We start from the raw sequence: 22,420 nt of genomic DNA, 5'->3' as shown, positions 1-22,420 counted from the left end.
TCCCTGGTGGTCTAGTGGTTAGGATTCGGCGCTCTCACCGCCGCGGCCCGGGTTCGATTCCCGGTCAGGGAATGACATTTTTTAATTGGAAAAATTATTCTTAAATCCAGGTACATTTACAAAGGGCGGGGAGCTCGCTTTGATTTTAGCATTTGCCTTCTGCCCTAGCTGCTTTTCATTTCCTGAATGCAATACTTTGCAGGCCAGCCGCTTTTGCTTTCTTTTTTTGCATTTGGAAGTGTGCACCATCCGCTCGATGCACGCGCCCTGCTCTTTCCAAGGGAGGCCGCCGCCGCCGCCGGCTGCACCCTTCAAGCTCGCTCCGCGGCCGCGCGCACGCTTAAGAAGATTGCCGCCGCCGCCGCCATGAACGAGGCCGGCGAGCGCGCTTTGCAAAGGGGAAGCCCGCCCCGCGCGCCTCTGCAGCGCCAGGCTGCGATCCCGCGCCTCGTTGCTCCCGAGCAAGCCCGGCCGGACTCGGCGGACCTTGCTCCCGAGTAAACATGCCTAGTAAGGATCATTAGAAGCGGGGTGCCGGTGTGGGGGTCCCCGATCGAGGATGCGCGCTGCAAGGAGATGCTTCGGGGCAAAGATTTGCAAGAAGTGGGGCTACTACGCACGCCGCACATTGCACGGGGCGCGCCGAGACATTGCCTCCACCGGCCTCCTCCAGAAAAGCGCCTCCTTGCAATAATTAAATTATTATTATTGCAATTATTAAATTATTATTATTATTATTGCAATTATTAAATTATTATTATTGCAATTTGCGCGCGCTCGGGCACCCCGCATCGCATTCCGCACCTGAACGCGAACACGCCCACCCCTCTGATTTGTGCCGGCAACTTTACTCAAGCTTACACCTGACGTCTACTCAGAAGTAAAACAAAACAAAATACCCCATTGAGTATGTGTGCAATATGACACCCAAGTCAGAGGGTCTCCGGGACTGACGCCCCACCTTTCCTTGGGATTGCGGGTGGTTTAGGATTTCCAAGAAAATTAAAACCGACGGTTGTAGTATAATTATTATGATTATTATTAGCATGCACTGCGTCCCCCCTTCATTGATTTATTTGCAAAGCGCACGACCCCTCCTCCTCTTCCTGGAGATTCCTGCATTGCAGGGGGGGGGGGGTTGGACCAGACGACCCTCGGGGTGGTTGGGATCCAGCCCCCCCCCTTTCCCAGCTCCACAAGTTTTACGATTCCCAACTCCTTCCTCCCCACTCCTCTTTCCAATTTTTGCTGCATGCCCTCCCTTCCCCTCCTCTATTTTTCTCTCCCGGAGAACCAGACAGGCCTCCCTGCTGCCGGAGAAAGGGACGCGGACGGATTGACAGGCAGGCGCGCCCCCGCGCCCCCGCGCGCTCCCTTTCCCCGAGCCTCGCCTGCGCCAGGGCTGTCTTCCCCTGCGCGAGGGAGGGAGGGGGGACGGGAAGGTGAGGGAGGGAGAGCGCGCGCGCACGCGCACGCACGCACGCACGGAGCCAGGCGTACGGGAGCGAGCCCCCCGCGCGGAGCCTCCGGAACAGCCCGGCGCGTGCCCGAGCCTCCTCCTCCTCCTCCTCCTCCTCCGCGAGCGCGCACGCTGCTGGCTCGGGTCGGCGTCGTCGTCGTTCTGCTCTCTCTCGCCGGCCGCCGTCTCTCTCTCTCTGCTCGGTGCTGCTGCCGCCGCTGCCGGCCCCCTTCTCCCCCCGAGGAAGGAAGCTGCGCAGGATCCGACCCCCCGAGCCCAGCCGGCCGGGAGACGCCGACGGAGGAGGCGGAGGATCCGGCAGGTGAGGAGGGCGCAGCGGAGGCGGCGGCGGCGGCCCAGGCGGGGGAGGAGGAGGAGGAGGGAAGCGGCGGATTTTCTGTCAGCGCCTCACGGTCGGAGGAGGAGGAGGGAGGCCGTGAGGCGCGAGGGAGAAGCCATTGCGGGAGGGGCTCGGGGTCTCTGTGGCGCATTGGGTGGGGGAGCTGTGGGGAGGGGGGGCGTCGAAGAGGGGCGTGTGAGGAAATGGAGGGTGGGGGGGGATGACGAGGAATTGGGAGGGGTCGTTGAGGTTGGGGGGCAAGGGGTGACTGGGGAGGTGGGGGGTAAGGAGGAATGGAAGGGGAGTCATGGTGTGTTTGAGGGTGGGGGGAATGGGGAGGAATTGGGGGGTCGTTGAGGGTGGGGGGCAAGGGGCGACTGAGGGTGGGGGGGAATGAAGAAGGTTTGTGGGTGGGTGGGGGGGTAAGGAGGAATGGAAGGTGAGGAGTCATGGAGGGGTGTGTTTGAGGGTGGGGGCAATGAGGAGGAATTGGGAGGGGTCGTTGAGGGTGGGGGGGTGAGGAGGAATTGAGGGGAATCATGGAGGGTGGGGGGGATGAGGAGTGTGTGAAATGGGGAGGGGAGTGAGCGAAAGAGAGGGGAATCAGGGGAGAAATTGAGGCCCACCCCAGAGGTGGGGGGGGGGGTTGTGGGAAGAGGGAGAAGAAGATGGGTGTGTGTGTTTTTGGGGGGTGGGATGGAGTCAGATTGTGGTGGGTCAGAGGAGTGCAAGGAGGTGGGGTGGGGAATGGGGGTCGTTCATCCAGGGAAGTGGGGAGGGGAGAAGAAGGGATGAGGTGGGTTTGGGAAGGGCTGGCAAGAGAGGAGGAAGGGGAGATGGGGAGGGGAATTGGGGGGTCGCGTTTGCGCTGAGGAGGCCGGTGCAGTTGAAGGGCAGAGAGAGGGCTGCTGGTCGGGGTGGGGATGACAGAGGAAAGGGAGGCTGGAATTAGGTGGCTGTGGGCAGATCATGTATAGGGCCGTTGGTTGTTTGTGAAAGAGAAAGTGTTGGGGTCGGAAGCTTCTGTTTCTTCCTGCATGACATAACATCCTCTCTACGCCCCCCCTCCCTCGCCAGAGTCTGCCTGGTGATGAGGACAGCCCTGTTAATGCTGATGGACAGATTGCCAAGAAAAAGGCCTCAAGTCATTGGGAAGAAACTACTAGGGGGGCAAAAGAAAGCGAGGCTGGGCTCCTCCTGGGCTCTATTGCAAATGTATGTGTCTGCATGCATGTGCTCCTCCACATAATGTGGAGAATGGGGTTGGGTAGTTCCTGCAGGGGAGAGCTGGTGGTTTATTCTTGGGAACCTCTTTCATCCAAGGTAGGCTGGGGGAACTCCTCATCCCTTCACTGACGTACATATACTTTGTGCCAAGGGAAAGCTATTATCATAGGTCCCTTCTCATGCAGTTCCAAGATAATTAAAGGTTAAAAAGCTCACAGATTATATAAATAATGGTCTTAGATTTAGGATTGCTGTGTATTCACTGTGATTGATAATGGCAAGTGACATGGGTGGGAGAGAATCAAGAGGTCCTGTCTCCCTAATAGATGATTCCACAGAATCATTGAACATTTGAGTTTTTATGACGTGATGCATTAACTGCATCCGTGAAATGAGTTTGAGAGTTGAATTTGCGTTCTCCCTTGTCTGGTTTTGACTGGTGGCCACCAAATATTTTAGCCTACCCCACAGATAGTGCCTTTAAATGTTGCTGGATGAAATGAGCAAGGGCCGTGAGTCAGAGCAACACTTAGTTGTCTCTTCTGTGCTTTATCAATACCTTGCAGTCGTAGACATGGTGGAACAATTCATTTGACGTATTACTGGAGCATGTTATGTGGCTGGAGCCAGTTTTCCCCCTGAGGAAGAGGTGAAAGCCATCCATGCCAGCTGCTGGCGCTGTGACACAGAAGGGGCTTTAGAAGCTTTCACATCTTGCTTGCATTTTATCCACTGAAGTATCAGTTTGCAGTTAATGTGTACTGCTAGCTTTTGCTGTAGGTCTCTGCATTTTGTGCTGTGTCTCAGGCTGCGAGCTCTGTAGTATAATGTGTATTCAAGGGTAAAAGACAAAGTCAGTACATCATTTTGAACTAGTGTGAGATGAAATCTGCCTTATCTGTTCAAGCTGTTTTATTGCTTTAATTTTCTCCTTGGACTCTGAAAAGGTGAGGTTGCCTTTCATTTATGACACAGCAGTTGGTCACTGAAGCAAAGCAATGTAAGATAGAACTAGATTGGTCATCTACTGATGAGCTTGGCAACTATATAGCATTAAAGAAATTAAGCTCTGATTTGGGATGAGAATCAGAAAGGAGCTAATGGTTGTATTTATGCATTTTCAAGTCATGTAAAACTTGGCATCCGCCTTTAAGCTCAATGTTGGACCTAGGAGCTACTTTTAAATGATTTCTGAATACATGTCTTTTTCTGTTCCCTTTTCTTTAAAAGAGAAACAAAACAGAAAACCTCACAAATGTAAAGGTTAGGGAAGTAGCCAATGTGGAGCCCTCCAGAAATTGTTGGGCTATATTTCTCATCAGCCCAAACCAGTTTGGCCAGTAGTTCAGGCTGATGAGAGTTGTAGTATCTCAAAGGCACCACATCAGCTACCCCTGGGTTAGACTGTGCTCATTTGTGGGTCACAGGCCTCCAATTGGAGGCCAGTGCTGACAAACAGAATATTTGAGTGCAAGTGAATATTGCTAGTGATGCATGATTCATTTCTTTTACAGACACTCATAAAGCCAATTCAATTAACAAATGGTTATAGCACATTTTAATTTATTCTGTGCCTACTGAAAAGGGAGAATAAAATTGAGGAAGAAGCAGGGTGGGAAGTGAAGGTGTTGCTCTTAAATTTGCATCAACAGGATATGCTTTAATTCAGTAAACTGAAGCCATAGCTAAATTAATTTGCCCTTAATGGGAAAACCTTTGTGGGCTTCTGGGAGGTGGTGGGGGACTTATTCTGCACTTCTCTACAGTGTGGCATTTTCATTTGCAACTAAATTGCTTTACCACATTAAGCTCTGTAACTTCCCTTCCTTTCAAAATTGGGCCAGTTTGGAAATCAGTTGGGCAAGAAAATATGTACAAAATTGTAGGCAGCTCCTCAACTTTATTTGGTTCTCTGCTTCTCCAATGAAATGTTGGATTGTGGATGGAGTGGTGACCATTTGCGCATTAAGTCATGCTATTCTTGTGAGCGGAAGCTTCTCAGTTGCACAGCTGCTGGTTCCCAGTGATCTGGCTGCTTTATCACCAGCCTCTCTTATCTACCCATGTGTTGTCTGGTAAACTGAGACTATTCTATTGTATTTTGGAAACAGAGAGAGCTCTCATGCATACATATGACATATTTCCCTGTGCTATAGAAATGTAATCTGTGGGTAAATAAGAATCCAGGAAATATAACGTGTCAATTTCCTGCTGCCGTGGCCGCAGAAATTATTTCTGGTTTCCTGTCTTCAGTTATATATGTCATGGTTAATGGAAGCTGATGGCTCACACATGCCTTTGTCAATACGGAACAGAAGACTGATAACTGGTGCCTGAAAGAGAAGGGTAAGCCTTTCTAACACAGAGATGTCACAGGCTTTCAGTTCCATGTTTTTGAGGGTAGGGAAGAACATAGTTACTGGGCAAGAAAAGAATCTGATGCAAAACAGAAGTCAATGCCAGAACTAGAGAGTTAGAGATGGAAGCATGGAAGTGTCTTCCAATAAAAACACAGATTGGGTCGAGTAACCAGGGTACCATTTTTGGCTTTCTCACCAGTCTGTATACCTCAGGGATGTCTATCTATGCATGTGTACTCTATATTATTCAGATGTTGGCAGCCAATCATAAAATCACAGATCCTTAAACTGTGTAGCAGGCCCCCCTGATGGAGTGTGGGAGTAGGGGGCTGCTTTGTCTGTGGGAGTTAATATTATTATTTGTTAGGTTTTTATCCTGCCCTTCCATCCAGGGTTGGGGACGTCTGGAAATACGCATGTGCATTCTCTTCTTTCTTCCAGTTTGATCTCCTGGTTGGGACATAGCTAAGCAAGAGACTTGACAGGAAGCAGCAGACCTATTGGGGGAATGTTGTAGCTGGTGAATCCACCCCGAGGTACCACTGTAATCAGAGCCCTGCTGGATCAGCCGGGTGACCCATCTCATCCTGCATCCTGTACTCAAAGTGGCTCAACCAGATGCCTATGGACAGCACAAAAGCATGACTTGAGTACAGTGGTACCTCAGGTTACATACGCTTCAGGTTACAGACGCTTCAGGTTACAGACTCCGCTAACGCAGAAATAGTACCTCGGGTTAAGAACTTTGCTTCAGGATGAGAACAGAAATCTTGCTCTGGCGGCGCAGCAGCAGTAGGAGGCCCCATTAGCTAAAGTGGTGCTTCAGGTTAAGAACAGTTTCAGGTTAAGAACAGACCTCCGGAACGAATTAAGTACTTAACCCGAGGTACCACTGTATTCTACCCACTTGGGGTTCCCCAAACTGGTATTCAGAAGCATACTGTGACAGTAAAGGTTGAACATGGTCAGCATTTCCCAGCTTAGTGTGGAGGTGAATGTTATATGGGAAACATGAGGATTACCATCCTCAGTGATGATGATGTGGGGAGATTTGCAGGGGGAGTATCTGCCAGTTCTTATCCTTCTGGTCCGTGGTATACCTTCCCTAGGATGAGAATGAGTGATTTGCCCAGCTAAACTCGTACTGGAACTAAGCCAAACTGAGTGTGTGGGGGACAGTTTGGGGAACATTTGCAGGTGAGTAGTGGCGGCTAGGGGAAAAAAAGGCACATTTCACCCACTGTTCCCTATATCCCCATTATTTTAACAAATGTGGGTTGGGCAACAGGTGTTTGCGCAGTTCTGATTTTACGCAGTTTGTTCACTTGTTCATATGGTTAGGAAGTTGTTAATAAATTTAAGCTAAACCCAGCTTCCTCTGATTTAAACTGCTTGTTGCTTGTGCTGTCTTTCTTTTTAACATTGTTTTAACTTTTTTTAAAATTGGCAATATGCACCCTATACCTTTTCTCTAGGCTTAAAAATCCCCTGCTATTTGTCTTCTAATTTACAGCTTAGATTAGGCTTCAGTTTATATGTCGCCTTTCCAGAAGGAAATTGTGTTCCTGGCAGATCACACTATGCAAGCTAAAGAAATTGCAAAGCAGAAAAATAGTTAACAAGCATTTCTGACTTTATATTTATTTCTATCAACATGTATTTAAATCAAAGTTAAAGACACAACAGCACAAACTCTGCATACATATTCAAATTAAACTATGCAAATGCTTTTATAATGCATGTTTTCTCAAAGTTATTTTCGGATTGTCACTGTCCGTGCAAAAAATCCATCCAAAACAGTAGTCAAAATGAGTAAAAAGTAGGTCTGTTGCTTCCTGACTTGAACACATGTGATGACACTTCAATTCTCAGGAGTTATAGTGGCCGTTAACTTTTGTGCCATAGCATCCCATTTTTGACTAATTTTGATTTTATTAAATGGTACCTGAGAATATTTTCATTCTTATCAGTGCAATATCTTTGCAAGCTGCCCTAAGAGATTTGATTCATTAGTTTACAGTAGCATTTAATTGTGGTCCGGTGGGTTAATTGCCTTCTCTTATCTCTTAGATAACTCATAAGAGCAACCCCCCCCCCCCAAAAAAAAAACTTCCTAGTATGCTCCAGAAACAAAATGCATGCCAAGACCATTTAGGAACAGATGCTGGTTGTGTCTTATGGAAAGACTTGCTGTATAATAGTCATAAATTGGGGTGGGACTAAATATGACATTGTTCACTGGTGTGCTGCTGAAAATGACAGCCCCATGTTGAGTTTCTCTCACCACCTGTTATGTGTTGCCATACCTACGTGTTATGGAAAAGGTGTCACACGCAGCACTTACCCTTCTGTTCTGTGTGTTTCCTGTGTGTGTTGTTGCAACTACTTCCAGTCTAAACAGGCTGTTGAGTACATCAGAACATTTATTATTATTGTTTTTAAAAATTACATTTGGATATTTTCGTTTTGATGTTTGGAGCAGCATCTTGAAATTGAGGATGGTAAGCTGGTAACATCAAATCTCTGACTGCAGTCTTATAAGATTATTTACTCCAAAAAATGCAAATAGCTATTAACACATTTACCTCTGACATAGCTGATCGTGAAATGCTGACTTGCTGAATAAAGTAATTTTCTAAGTCATGTCTTGAGGCATCTGCAAATGTATCCATGGAAATGGTTGGTTGTTGGTTGCTTTTAGCTAATGACAAAAAGATGAAGTAAAGAATCAGAGTTTTTGTTACTTAAACTGTCAAACCAGTAGTTCTTTTTAAATTATGTATGCCAGTTAATCCATTTTATGCTCATTATTTTTGCTCACTTTTTGAGTAGTCTATAAAGAAGTCCAGGAGTTGGAAAGCACAAACACATTCTTGGTATGTTTAATTGAATCATGGTGGCATTTACTGTTGCATTCAGATTCAAAGCATTTGTGCCTCTGGAGCTCCATTTACTGTCTCTGCCATACTCACACAATGGCTTCTGACCTTGGGCTTGTGACCCACTAGTGCATTAGGACCAAGCTATGAAATTTCTTATAAAATGTAGAATTTGCAAGCAGTTTGTTGACCTGCTGGGGAATCTTTTGTAGGAGAAGGTGATGTAGGAGACATATAACTGCTTGGCAATATGTTCTCTTTGCAGTGGTGGTGCATGGAATGTCAGTTTTACACGCTTAGTAATTAGGATGAGAATTACGTTTCTCAACCATAGGTAGGTAGCCGTGTTGGTCTGCCGTAGTCGAAACAAAATGAAAAGATTCCTTCCAGTAGCACCTTAGAGGCCAACTAAGTTTGTTATTGGTATGAGCTTTCATGTGCATGCACACTTCTTCAAAGCTCATACCAATAACAAACTTAGTTGGTCTCTAAGGAAGGTATTTTAAAATTTTGTTTCTCAACTATGTAATACATTAATTTGCTTAAACTGTGAAACTTGACTCACCAGCAATCTCCAACATTGTTTTCTTTTTCATACCTTATGGGTTTCACCTGTACTTAATGTAGAAAGACTGTTTCAGTTAAGCCTGCGGAAACCTGTGTTCAGAAAACGTAGGGAATTCTCAATGCATATTAGTATACTCCTCTGGGAGCTGTCCAGCATGGAAAAATGAAATCTTGAGCTTGGTTTCCTTACGAGTGATAGACTCGTAATCTGGGGAACCGGGTTTGCCTCTCCGCTCCTCCACATGCAGCTGCTGAGTGACCTTGGACTAGTCGCACTTCTTTGAAGTCTCTCAGCCCCACTCACCTCACAGAGCGTTTGTCGTGGGGGAGGAAGGGAAAGGAGAATGTTAGCCGCTTTGAGACTCCTTTGGGTAGTGATAAAGCGGGATATCAAATCCAAATTCCTCCTCCTCCTCCTCCTCCTCCTCTTCTCTCTGAAGTGGAGTTTTAGGGTACCCAGACTCAAGAGTTACTGGATTCTACTCCTGATGGCCCCTTTATCTTTGAAAAATCAGCTTTGGGTGTGTGTGATGAAATAGGAGGGCAGAGAGGAGGTGTATAACCCATTCCCTACCTGCTGTGTTTCTTCTCCAGGTCACCCGCTCCCAGTCACATTTCCCTTGCAGGATATCAAATAGGTTTTGGGGGCAGTAAGCAGATGTTTGGAGCCTAGCTTGAAGGGTGGCCAGATTGGTGGGTGATTCAGAGCAGAAAAGTGGGTGGAGAAAAGATTAGTCTCTCTCCCCCCCCTCCCCTTGCTATTTCTCTGCTAGGCATGACTTCCTCATGGAGATCCTTTTTTGGGTGTTGGTGGTAGGAAACAGCCGTTATAATGAGTTACAAGCAAACATTTGTAATATGTAGCTCTGTCCTTTTCCAGACATGGACAGCCTTTTGAAAAGGTTTCCATTGAGAGGTGTGGATAAGACCCTATTACATTGAAATTAAAAAATTCACAGAGCAGGTTCAGAGTTAGTGTCAATTCTTGCTCTTCTCTCTTGCTTATCAGTGTGTTACCCCAGATTTGTTAGCCTTGGGGAAACAGGTTATTAAGGGAGGTTGGTGTTTTTCCTTGTTTGCTACATGCTCTCAGTACAGTGGGTACCTCGGGTTAAGAACTTAATTTGTTCTGGAGGTCCGTTCTTAACCTGAAACCGTTCTTAACCTGAAGCACCACTTTAGCTAATGGGCCCTCCCGCTGCTGCCACCTTGCCACCGCGCAATTTCAGTTCTCATCCTGAAGCAAAGTTCTTAACCCGAGGTACTATTTCTGGGTTAGCGGAGTCTGTAACCTGAAGCGTCTGTAACCTGAAGCATCTGTAACCCGAGGTACCGCTGTACAGTGTTGAGGATGCTAGCTTGAATACAATGCGTTGAGGAAGCAGGGCAGGAACAAGCCATACTTGTAGAGATAAATTTGAAAATGTGGTGGCAAACTTGCTGATATGTTAGTCTACATCTGTACTGGATTGGCTTTTAAGATTTTTTTAAATCACTTGTTTGCTGCTCTGGGCTCCTTTCGGAGGAAAAGTGGGATATCAATTTAATAAATAAATAAAACACCAAAAGCAAGGAACAGAGTAACAAAAAGAAGTATGTAGTCCATCTTTGAAGATTCTCATTATTTGTCTTTTTATCTTTCCCCGCCCCCCCAAAGGCTCATTTATGATTTCCGACAGTTGTGCGTAACTATATCAGATTTAAAGATCTTGTAGAAATGAGACATGTCCCAGTTTTCTTCGCCAGCTGCCAATTGAATGAAAGCAACAGGAAATCTGCTTGTTTTGTATACTTCACAGAATTGTAGAGTTAGTTGGAAGGGATCCCAAGGATCATCAAGTCCAGCACCCTGCAGAACCAGCAAAAATGACAGATAGACTAAGAAAAAAAGACAACAGAGACTTTGAAAAAGATTGGGAACCATTCATATTATATTTGCAGAAACAAAGAAAGCCAATAGACTTGATGGCAGGATTTAAATAAACATCCACATTATCAGCATCAGAAAATGTTTAGAAGATAGTGAAATAGGATGGTGTATTTACTTTTATTTTTATGTTTTTAGGTTTGATTTTATGTTATTAATAACTTTTTCTGTTGAGAGATAGCAAAGTGGGTGAAAATAGAAGAAAACCAGAAGCGGAAGTTGGGGGAAGCCTTGGAGGGGAGGGAGGGAGGGAGGAATATATAGTAAATGTTAAGAATTTGAGATGTATGTAATGAATGAAAAAGAAAAATGAATAAAATAAAATTTTTAAAAAGTCCAGCACCCTGCAATGCAGGAATCTCATCCATGTCAAATAGCCATCCAACCTCTGCTTTAAAACCTCCCAGGAAACAGAGTCTGCCACTTTCTGAGGAAGTCCATTCCATTGTCAAACGGCTCTTAGCCATCAGAACATTCCTCATGTTTAGTTGGAATTTCCTTTCTTTTAACTTGAAGCCATTGATTTGGGTCCTACCCTCTGGAGCAGAAGAAAACAAAGCTTGTTCCATCTTCCTTGTGACAGCGCTTTAGATATATTATCTTAGTCACCCTCCTCTAGACATGTTCAAGTTTATCAGTATCCTCACATTGTGGACACAGTACAAGTGTGGAGAACTGAGACTAGCCTTTATTTTTTTCAAATATGAAAGAAGGTCCTGTCTCTCCCACATGGTGTTATGGTTAATTTACAAACTAAAACCCTGTTGGTGAAATGTTGGCTTCCTGTTTCCTGTTGTACATGCTTTTTGTGTGTGGGGTGTGTGTGTTAGTAACATGTTTAAGGATGCCAAATGCAGGACTAACACTGTCTCGCTTATGTAACATAGTCTTTAATTCCAAAACTTTCCCAGATAAAATATCTTGCATAGTTGCCAGTCTAGTTACTAACGGGTTGCTAAAAAGCAAGTAAGCTAAAAATGGCCCATGAATCACCAGCTGTCCGAAGACCTGACAACCTGCTGAATGAAGCACTTTTGGGGAAATGAGCACCAAGGAGGGAGATGTCCTAGCATGGATATAGTCTGAGAACTGCTGCCGTAGAATATCGGTAGAATTGAGTTCACAGGCGATACTGTAATAGCACTTGCAAGGATGCTGATAAGATTGTGCCTAATAGTATAGTAGGTGCTTAAGGCATCCTAGCACTGAAGAATTTAAAAACTGCCAGTCTCAAAGCTTTAGACAGCCAGCTGAAATGAAAGTGATATTTCATAATTTAATTAAGATTTTGAGACCTCAATTTATCTTCAAGCTTTTAAATTTTGGACTAGACAGCTTTTGTATTCTGAATCCCATCAAATTTTGAATTGGAAGGTTTCATTTTAGCTTTCTTTCATAGTCACCACTCCTTTTTCTTAATTCACATTTTAATCTTATTTTGGTGGTGTTGCATAAACCCCTTGTCCAAAGCACTATGAGGTACTTGTAACTGGTCAGACATGAAAGTTCACTATAGGCACAGTTACTTCACACTTTGATACCGTGCATTAACTATAGCGTAAGTGGAAAAATAAACGAAATAAACTGTTTTAGAGTTGCAGTACTCCTGTCACTCAGGTAATTGATGCTTGTCTGAAACCTGGTAGTTTGTGTTTATTAAAAGCCTGGCAACAGTTATTCTTGCAGGCATAATGCTGAACTGTGGTTTATTTTTCTTGACTGCTGTTTATTCAATTTCTTACTTACCACATCAGGCCTCGGAGCAGGGTACAGCAATTTAAAATTCAATATTTAAAATCGTCTAAAATGAATTATAGCCACAAGAATAGGGTAGGCCCAAAAAATCTATATTTCAGGTATCAAGGCCAGATTAGATGTTTATTATACCTCAATAGAAAACCTAGGTTAAGGACTGCTTCCAAGTACCTCCCTTGAAGTGAATCTTCATGAAGTAATTAAGCATCTGCTTCATTGAGGGAAGTATGAAAAACTGTTGCCCCACTTACCCAGCCTCTATGCTTGCAGGTGACAAGTTTCATGGTTGACTTTTGTATGCTCTCAAGGGCAAGACTTAGCTCAGTAAAGTAACCAATGGCTTCCATGACCCAACTTGGATATAATGATAAACTGCAGTTTCGTGCTATGTGAGGGAGCCTTGGGCTTGCTCCTGTCTTTGGGGACTGGAAGAACCTGCTTCCTGTTTTTCCTCTAACCTCTGTTTATTGTTATAGCTGGAAAGGACAAACTATGGCCAGCTTTAATGGTGGTTTATTAAAAGAAGGAAGGATTGAAACTGATTTATGGTCTTGGCTTGTAATAAACTATTGCTTAATGCAGGGGTAGAAACTGTCAAGGAGTTCTACTCATTATTGATTCAGAGCAGAACTCCGATGTATAGTTAGCAGAGTAAAAACTTAAACTTGTTGCAGGATTCCCAAAAAAATAGACCAGAGGCAATTAATTTCATCCAGCAGAGCTTTACTGCTACTGAAGGCAAATGAGAATAATGGTCACAAATCCAATACATTCAGGATTGGCACTGTCCTTAAGAAATCCAGCTGCAGCAGATTTATCTTAAACTTAAATAACTTATTATGTCTACAGAACACCACACCAGAAGGAAAAGAGATAGAAAGAGAAAGTGAAACCCAGGCTCCTTCTGGCCTTATTATCATAGTCAGCAGGACCTTGCCGGAAAGAGATAACAGAACCAGCTTAAGCCAGCTGTACTCAGTTTCTCCAAAGGAGTAACCCAAACATCACGAACCTTCTGCTTGTTTCTTTCACACACAAAGCTTCCAGAACCTTCTTGAATTAATTAGAATAGGAAAGATTTCTACACATCAGATCAATACCTCCTGTACTAAGAAATGCAAACTAACAGGAACTTGTGGCGCTCCATAGGTTCTTGGATGCTCAGCTTCCATCAGGTCCTGCCAGCATGGATACTGGTTAGGTGTGATAGGAGTCCCTATATGTCCTCTCCAAAATACATTGTAAGTTTGGAGTCATCCAGGGTTAAGGCAACATCCAGGGTATTGGTACCATGGTTAAGTGTAACATTTGTACTGAGCTTCAGTGTTCCCTAGAAAATGCTGTATCCAGCGTGCTCATAAATCAGCAATGTATTATGTTAAGTACCCAAGGGAATATTGTTGCTACCACTTTCAAAATTCCTAAGGTGATATTTATTTATTTTACATATAGAGAGAAAGAAACTAAAAATAAGACTAAGTTGGCTATTACTGTTAATCTTACTTGACAGAAATTTGAAATATATTTGATCCCTAACATGGGCATTTCTGAATTCTCTGCTAACTTTTTCTGAGTGCAGCCATGTATTTAATGGTGTTTGTGTTTGTGTGGGGCCAGGCTGGAATAATCTCCGGGTTGTCCAGAAACTTGAAATATTTCCTCAGCCCTGCAGCCCTTGTTTTTTTGTTAAGCCTGGGTGGAGCGCTCTAAACCTGAATACAGTAGAACCTCTTCTTACGACCGCCTCTACTTGGGCCCAATCCAAGTTGTGACCACGGCCAACCTCGGAAGTAAATACCGGGTTTGCCGTGATTCACGCACACGCAGAAACTGCTTCTGCCATTTGCGCATGCGCAGAAGCGATTGCCGGATCGACTTACGGACGGACCTCCGGAACTGATTATGTCCATAAGTAAAGGTTCCACTGTACTCTGTTTCTAAGCCAAAGGAATGGAATAAAATGAAAGGAAAGAATATCTCTGTTGGCAGTACATGCAGTGCAGGACACTTTATCTCATTTATGAGCTTGCATTGCCTGGAAGTATTTGACCACAATGTACACTTTTCTTACTGGCATTGTAAAACTTGATGAAACTTGAAGTAGCAAAAAAAGCACAGCTAAGGTTAGAATCTTTTGAATGCCACACCCTTACAAAAATGCATGACCATTGCACTGTAGTGTGTGATTCAGTTTCCCTTGTGCAGAAGAAACTAAAACAGCTGGCAGGATGGGAACTGAGCTCCTCTTTCTCTGTGTGTACTTTGCCTAGACACATTCCTGCCTAAACACCCTCCTTCCCTTCTACCCAGTGCCACTTCAATTCACCTTCCTTTGTTTTGCAGTTGGAATGATGATCCAAGCTTTACCTCCTTGTATCCTGTCTTGACATGTCAAAATATACCGGTACCTTCTGACTTACGGCAGGACTAGAGATTCATGAACAGTTTGCTGTTTGTTTGGTTGGTTTTTTAAAAAAAGTTAATAGCACTTTGGGAAGTTCCAAATCGGATTGAAACAGTGGAGATGCGGGAGGAGTGTGAGTTTAACCCTCCCCTTCCAGTCATTTTACCAATTAAAATATATCCTCCCCAAGCTGCTGTTTGCCCCATGGCAGGTCACTTGGTGCGGACTGTGCCCCATTGATTGAGGAGAAAGCTATTTAGCACACAAACTGATAGCAATATAATATCTAAAATAGATGGTGTCCAACGCTTACCCTCCCATGAGATAAGCACTGGGGTAAACATTCAACTCAGTGGTCTTGTTCTTCTCAGTGACATGTAAGAAATTCTCAATTGTATTGTTCTCATAGGCAATACCAGGAACCAGAAGGAAAAAACCCTCTTGCACTCTGCGAAGAGTTTGACGTCTTCTAAACATAGTCTTTGAATCCTTTACTCTCAACCGCCTTCAGTCCCTATTTAGCATTAAGTGACTCCTCACTCTTTATTTCCGGAGCTGCCATCAAGTTTGACAGCATAACCTCATTCATAGTCTTATAGGAATACCCATTCTTCCTTGCAGGCCTGCACTCTATTCACTAAGGCTTAGTGACTAAGCAACTGATCTCCCACCATTCCAAATAAAGTTGGCTGGTTGAGATTCACCTTTGAGCAGCAACACTTTCATCTACCCCAGAGTATTTTGGGACTGACCCTCTTACAAACATGGGGTCCTTTTTATAGGTTGTGTGACAAGTAGTATTTGATACAGCTCCATACTTCTGTGTCATCCTTTTTAAAAGTCAGGATATGCTGGTGGTCTTTCCAACATCCTGTGATGAAGAATTCAATGAATTAAGCATGTGTTGTTTTCTGTCTTGAACCTCCCACAGGAACTTCTGTGTCCTTATCTGTCCTTTGCCTAGAGCTGGACCATCAAGGGATCAGTCACGTCATATTTTTCTTCTTGCAGATCTTATTTAGTGGTTTTATCTGTTTAAAGTAGTCATCCCCTTATGGTAGAGTAGAGAAGTTCCTGGTTGTAGAACAGAGGCAGACAGGCTTAAGGCTGCAGGACCTACTCTGCTTTTTTTTACTAGAATCCTGAGTTACATCCATGGGGGCATGGTACATAAAATATAAAATGTATGTTAAAGTTACTTATAAAAGTCAGAAGCTAAAAGCAAGTTAAACTAAAAACATATAAGTAAAACCAACAGTTTCAAATATATAATAAAATTGCATATTAAAATGCACGCCAGAATCACTTGTTAGCAACATGTGCTAACATGGTTGCTGTTCTGAAATCTCTCCCTTGGTCTTTTGCAGGTGGCTATAAGGAAACATTGCACATTAAATAGTATGATTCACACTTCCACCTAGCATCCTTGCCCTTTGTAAACAGCCTCCTTTCTCAAAAAACCAGCAAACCAAACTTAAGGAGTGTGTTTTTCTTTCACTCTTGTCTGGTGCATCTATAATAAAGGTAAAAGGTAAAGGTACCCCTGCCTGTACGGGCCAGTCTTGACAGACTCTAGGGTTGTGCGCCCATCTCACTCAAGAGGCCGGGGGCCAGCGCTGTCCGGAGACACTTCCGGGTCACGTGGCCAGCGTGACATTGCTGCTCTGGCGAGCCAGAGCCGCACACGGAAACGCCGTTTACCTTCCCGCTAGTAAGCGGTCCCTATTTATCTACTTGCACCCGGGGGTGCTTTAGAACTGCTAGGTTGGCAGGCGCTGGGACCGAGCAACAGGAGCGCACCCCGCTGCGGGGATTCGAACCGCCGACCTTTCGATCGGCAAGCCCTAGGCGCTGAGGCTTTTACCCACAGCGCCACCCGCGTGCATATAAATCATTGGCCCTACGTGTGCCTGAGATTCCGGGATTTTGAAGGTGTCCTAGTGAGTTAGAGGAAAAAGGGGGGTGGGGAAACTTCTAAGTTTTCCAAAAATGAAAACGTTGACTGCCATTTTAGTTGCTGGAGCTTATTCTTACCTTCACCGGAAGGGTCCCAAAACCCATTGGAACAGATTTTCGAGGGTGCATGGGAACGGGGAGCACAGAGGAGGGTGAAGTTCCATCGTAGAAGCAGACGTCTGCTTCCTTGTTTGCAGCTCATTGTCAGGAGATTTTGCTTCAAGACACTGTACACAGCCAGTTCTATTAATCACACCTTTGAAAAGGAAAAACCATCAACTACAGTATACATTGCTTTGCGTAGGCCCTGGCTGGATGTTTCCTTTGCTACTACATTTGGAAAGACTGCTCCGGTATTAGTGTAGCTTACCCACACTGGAGGCGCATCCTCTTGCGCACTTGACACCCTGCCAGGCCTCTCACTGCTGCCCGTGGTGCGCAGTCTCATGAAGTCACTCTGACTCTGCTGCTGCTGCTGCTGTCACAGCTTCTGAGCTCTGCTCTTAGCGCTCTCGTTTCACATTCATAATCTGGTATTCTAGGGCAGAATAAAGCATTAGGCTTTTTATGCGAGCAGGCGGGTTTCAGGATCACGTCAGTCAAATAGCTCTTGAGCAGCAGGCGCCTATCTGCTGTTTAGCTGATAGAATAAACAGTATATTGCTAATGTATTTTGACATGTTCGCATTGTAGTGGAGGTTTCAGCTTTAGATTTTATATATAATTCATATTTAGGTCAAATAACAACAGTTCTTCGTGTCTTTGTAGCTATAGTTGTTTCTTACCTTCCATCTTTAGGCTATTCCAAGTGGGTTTCTGCCGACTCTTTCTTTCTCAGTACATAGAAGTACTTTATTTCTTTTTCTCCTGACAGGATACTTTCCTTCGGAAGGATATGAACCATCTATGTTACCTTGGCACTGTTTTTTCATAACGTGGACTGTTTACATATTTAACTAGGTCCCAGCTTTTTTTGGATATTTAGCTACACTGTTTGAGGTGATAATATTCTGCCTTAACTCTTGCACAGTTTTGATATATTAAAAACTAGCCAGCATCCACTCAAAGCCACCTGCATGATATTAATGCCTGTCATTGCTGGGAGGCAACTGATGTTCGTTTTCTTTAGTTCCGTTTCTGCTTGCTTTTTATATTAGAATCCTAATGTAGTTTTTTTAAAAAAAATAAGAAATAAGTTTGTGTTTTTCTTTTAATAACTTTTCCCAAAAGAAAGGCTTCATTGGTTCTTTCATTTAACCAATTCAGTAATTTAGTCTGTGAAATGGAAGCATCCGGAGGTGCCACCATGGTTTGGCTACTGGATGGTGTCTGTAGCCAAACCATGGTGGCACCTCCGGATGCTGCACCCCCCTGCAATCCCTACACAGATCTGGCTGACACAGGCCACAAAACCACAGCTCGCCCCTATACACGAAGCCAAGCCAGAGCACAACTAAGTGCAGTACAGCCATCTTCTCAGAAAAACTCTTCACAAAGTTCAAGAGGTCAAGACACAAAGGCTTTAGCAACTAATCCACACCTAATGACCCACCTAAGTGGTACTCAGGATATCACTCAAGAAATCACTCAAGATATCCCTCAAGCAATTAAGGAACAAAAGAAGAAAAGGCACACTAGCCTGGGAACTTCCTCTCTGCCCAGAACCTCCTCAACAGTATTTATAGGAACTCAAACACTGAGATCCTGCTCTGTTCCAGTAACAAGAAGCCGAAAGCACCAGCCTGAAGATGACGAGTGAGACCTCGTCGAAACGTCGCCTAGACACCCCAACTTTTACACGGGAAGACACCCGAGGACACCAAAACCTGCATTCCTGTACCCGTGAAAATCTACGAAAGCATATATATATATATATATATATATATATATATATATATATATATTTCTACTGCGTCAGACCAACACGGCTACTTTAATTTATTTAACATCTTAATTTTGGTAGGGTCATATAAGAGTTTGAATGCTACTTGCTATGGTAACTGCTTTTCTGCCTTTGGTGAAAGCCCCCCCCCCAGGGGGGGTGAAGGGTGTTTGGGTTACTACTGAATCACTTCAGAGTGTGCATAAGGAGGGAGATTTTCATGCACAGCATGAGAGGTAACTAAACTCTCCACCTTGCATTGTTCGCTCCCTCAATGTTTTTTACCAGTATTTTCAGGGGGGTGGTGAGTTCACTCCTGAAAGGAGAGGCAATAGCTGTTTCAGGGGCAAAGTGCACTTGGAGGAGTCCCACCCCACCCCATGGTGTGGTTTAAATCATTCCGCCCCCAAAACATGACTCTGTGATGCCCCTCTTATGTCTACTTGTACTCAATATCAGTGTGTCATATGGACATGGAGTACAAGGTCACAGGCCTTTATAAGAAGTTGGTCAATTAGACTTAAATGGCTAAATTTTAATCCACTAAGCTTATTAGAGCAACAACATTTGGGCAGCGGTAGTTAAACTTGCCACAGGAGTCTGTGTAACCTGTGAAACAAGGTTAATGATGATGGTTAAAAATATTTCTTAGTGTGAGCTAGTTGGGGGCCATAATTAAGCTGGAAAATTGTGTGCATGTGTATGTACTAGATTGCTCCAATTAGGTGATGGAAACCTTTTACCTAATAAAAATGAGTTTAAACAACTCTGGATCCTTAGCTTCTCATAGTGTGTTTCTAGGCCAAGAGACCCACTAAACACACAGATTGGTCATGTTCATATATCACACTAAGCTGTACTATGGCTTAGTGTCTATGTACGCTGTTTCCTGTGAAGAAAGCAACAGCCATTTTGCTCATCTCTGGACTTTATAGGTTGGACTGGCAAATAATCCAAGGGTAGGCATACTGTGTCATCTGAACCCAGGATTGCCGTTAAATTATTTCCTCCTAAACCATGATTTGTAGCCAAGGTTGAGGAGGAGAAACTTTAAACGCAATCCTGGGTTTGCACAGCACTGTAAGCTAAATCTTAGTTGAGTTACCATCCTGTTCTGAACTAAAAATTCTGGGGGGAGCAAAGCAACTGCGGACTCTTTGTGGGGAGCCAGTGTGTTTATATGGTCATGATAAGACACACTCTCACACTTACTATGATGTGAAGACCTGGCCATTGCCTTTTCCCATGTGGATTTCTCAAAAGAGCTCAGCAACAGAGCACCCAGAAAGGAGTAAGGATGATTTGAATCAACCAAACAAATCTTTCTGTGTTGTGTCTCTCTCCATGTTATGATTTGACAGTACTTGATATGATTCAACAGTGTTATTTTCTCTGGGTGAAGGCAAGGTGGTTTAGGCTTGATACAAAGCTCCAAGGTCTGCTGAAAAATAGTTTTGAGGCAAACATTGCTCACTTGGGATCTATTCTGAAAGAGGTCGGCTAGCTGATGATGCTAGCAGTTTGCTTCTGATGCTGATGAACATGTCCATAATTTAAAACCTGGCATGCTGAAATTGGCTGTAGACCTGTCCAATATTTCCACTATACAGTGGTGCCCCGCAAGACGAATGCCTCGCAAGACGGAAAACCCGCTAGACGAAAGGGTTTTCCGTTTTTGAGTTGCTTCGCAAGACGAATTTCCCTATGGGCTTGCTTCGCAAGACGAAACGTCTTGCTAGTCTTGCGATTTTTTTCCGCTCCCCCCCTTTTTCTAAGCCGCTAAGCCACTAATAGCCTTTTAGCAGCTAAGCCGCTAAGCCTTTAATAGCTGCTAAACCGCTAATAGCGCTAATCTGCTAAACCGCTAATAGGGTTGCTTCGCAAGATGAAAAAACCGCTAGACGAAGAGAATCGCGGAATGGATTCTTTTCGTCTTGCGAGGCACCACTGTACAACAAGTTTGGGTCCTTGAAACAGGAAGGACAGCATTGCTAACTGGAATACTGGTATGCTGCTGATACCAGGTTACATCTCTGAATTTCATCTGAATCAGGAGAGACTATCCAAGTCCTAAGCTGGTGTCTGGGGGCAGTGACTGGCTTCATTAGGGCCAATAAACGGGGCAACAAAGTAGGATCACATAATGCCAATCTTGAAAGCATGGTACAGTGGTACCTTGGGTTACATACACTTCAGGTTACAGACTCCACTAACCCAGAAATAGTACCTCGGGTTAAGAACTTTGCTTCAGGATGAGAACAGAAATGGCGCGGCGGCAGCAGGAGGTCCCATTAGCTAAAGTGGTGCTTCAGGTTAAGAACAGTTTCAGGTTAAGAACAGACCTCTGGAACAAATTAAGTACATAACCAGAAGTACTACTGTACTGGTTGCCTCTGAGCTATTGGTTCCTGTTCAAGGTATTAGTATTAAAAGCCCTGGACAACTTAGAGCCTTAGTACTTATAGAAGCATCTTTTCCAATACTTGTTGACTTGTGCCTTAAGATCTGTGATGGAGGCCTTATTCATAGCCCCACCATTGGGCATGGCCTATTAAGTCACCGCCGCAGGGAACACCCTGACTTTGGACCTCTCCCCCTGTAGAATTGTGTTTATCTCCTATGGAGATGTAATTTCATTGACAGTTTAAAATGTACCTGTTTGCCTGGACCTTTGGCAAGGATGATTGGGGCTGATGACCTATTATTCATTGCTTTTTGTACTGCATATATAAACTCTCCTACTGATACCCACATAAAAATGCTTCTTAACAGTATTTTAATTAGATTGTTTTTATCTAATTTTGTACCACTCTGGGCTCCTATGGGAGGAGATGCAGGGTAAAAAATACAATAAAATACTTTCAGGTTTCAAAATTTATTATAGCAACTATTTAATGTTGTCATTGGGTTGTATCTATTGTTAGTCATACTTCGAGTAGATCCATTGAAATAAGTGGATGTGATTAACTTGGGACCACTAACTTTAATGTGTCTACTTGTGAGTAGAATTTAGTTTCCCCTCCATCTGTTAATAGCATCAGGCATAGCTGACAACAAATCAATCAGTGATTTAAAGGCCAAGTGTTGCTTTTAGCAACCTAAGATGACAATAATTTTTTCTGCATACCTACTGCCCCTCTAGCATATGAAGATATTTTATTAATTTCAAGGCAAGTAATATGAGTTTAAAGAAAAAAATGTGATTGTAGAACCTGCAGTTTTAGTGCAGTCAGAAATTCTGTGCAAATGGAGGAACTGAAGAAAAGTAGATTTCAAAGCATTAACGCTGAATTGTGATTTTTCTCCTCTCATTTGGATGTGTGTGGAGGGGAGGGACCAATCTCTTCACTGTATAAAATGCAGTTTATGAAAATATAGTCAGAGTATTTGAAACAACAAAAAGATTATTCAGTAAACACAGAGCTTTATTTTAATCCAAACCTCTGTCAGTAGGCTGGGATCCGAGACCGTTCCATCCTAGCAGGGAGGCTATGTGCTCCTTCCTTGCTGACATGTGCATGATGGTAAATAGACAAAAAACTGACATAAAAAAGGCCAATAGAAACCAGTAGGAGACCATTATAACCTCCCAGGAACACTGTTACCGACCTTAAGGTGGCTATTCTTGAGCACAGATACTTCAAAGGGAGACTCCAGTGTGAAA

The 22,420-nt window shown here is 44.0% G+C and overlaps 1 protein-coding gene and 1 non-coding gene across 2 annotated transcripts in view; both read left to right on the top strand.

The window, feature by feature from the left end:
- TRNAE-CUC (transfer RNA glutamic acid (anticodon CUC)) lies at positions 1 to 72 on the top strand. Its single transcript has one exon. It is a non-coding gene; the product is annotated as a tRNA-Glu (tRNA).
- Positions 73 to 1,595: 1,523 nt separating this feature from the next.
- DNAJC5 (DnaJ heat shock protein family (Hsp40) member C5) overlaps positions 1,596 to 22,420 on the top strand; it is a 48,679-nt gene continuing 27,854 nt past the window's right edge. The window contains exon 1 of the mRNA XM_028735477.2: positions 1,596 to 1,781. The gene's annotated coding sequence lies outside the window, so the exon portion shown is untranslated. The remainder of the gene's footprint in view (positions 1,782 to 22,420) is intronic.

This window comes from Podarcis muralis, chromosome 5 (assembly GCF_964188315.1).
Source record: "Podarcis muralis chromosome 5, rPodMur119.hap1.1, whole genome shotgun sequence".
Lineage (NCBI taxonomy): Eukaryota > Metazoa > Chordata > Lepidosauria > Squamata > Lacertidae > Podarcis > Podarcis muralis.
Note: the sequence above shows the minus strand (reverse complement) of the source record. Positions and strands in the feature narration are given on the sequence as shown.